General features: G+C 56.7%; 1 protein-coding gene across 3 annotated transcripts in view; it reads right to left on the minus strand.

Moving 5' to 3' along the window:
• Nucleotides 1–732, minus strand: part of ST3GAL1 (ST3 beta-galactoside alpha-2,3-sialyltransferase 1) — a 96,910-nt gene that overhangs the window by 5,142 nt on the left and 91,036 nt on the right. The window lies entirely within an intron of this gene.

A 732-nucleotide genomic window follows, 5' to 3' on the forward strand; every position in this document is an offset into this window, starting at 1 on the left:
GCGCCCGCCGAGGCGGGGCCCCGGCTTCCTCAGCTTCAGACACAGCACAAAAGCTGGCGCCGTCTGTCTCCTCTCCTACGATCCGAAGTGAGCCCGACCGTGGGCTCTGCAGACGACCTACGACGCACAGGAACCGTCCTGCCCTAGTGACACACCTGGCTAACACCTCGGTGACAACGGCCCGTGGCAGGTGTTCCGTGGCCCTACTTTGCGGTGGAAGAAGTCTGCACGCAGAGAATCTGTCCCAGGACAGAGCCACCGAGTGTCAGCCTTGAAGGCACGTTTGTCTGACCAGCTCACCCTCACCGCGGACATTCCTGCTGCCCGGCGGGGACACTGAGGCTCCCAGAAGCCAGGCGAGTGGTCTACAGACAAACGCAGAGACCACAGAAACAGGAGACTGTTCTAGAAGGCGCCTGGGGAGCAGCAGCCCCACTGCTGCCTGTCCTGGCGCTGAGGCGCTTGCGAGCCCAGGAGCCGAGGGAAGGGCGTGATGTAGGTTATCAGGGACACCCAGGACACATGACTTCCTGGAGGATGTCTCACTCGGCGACGGGGAAACGATTTACGTTAAAAACATATCGTTTTATTGTGGCCTAGATTGTAAGACGAAACTGAATTCTACTTTTTTTTTTAAATTTTTTTAACGTTTTCTTTATTTCTAAGAGAGAGAGAGAGGCAGCGTGAGCAGGGGAGGGTCAGAGAGAGGGAGATACAGAATCCGAAATAGGC

The sequence above is a fragment of the Crocuta crocuta genome, unplaced genomic scaffold (genome assembly GCF_008692635.1).
Source record: "Crocuta crocuta isolate KB4526 unplaced genomic scaffold, BGI_CrCroc_1.0 scaffold119, whole genome shotgun sequence".
Taxonomy (NCBI): Eukaryota; Metazoa; Chordata; class Mammalia; order Carnivora; family Hyaenidae; genus Crocuta; species Crocuta crocuta.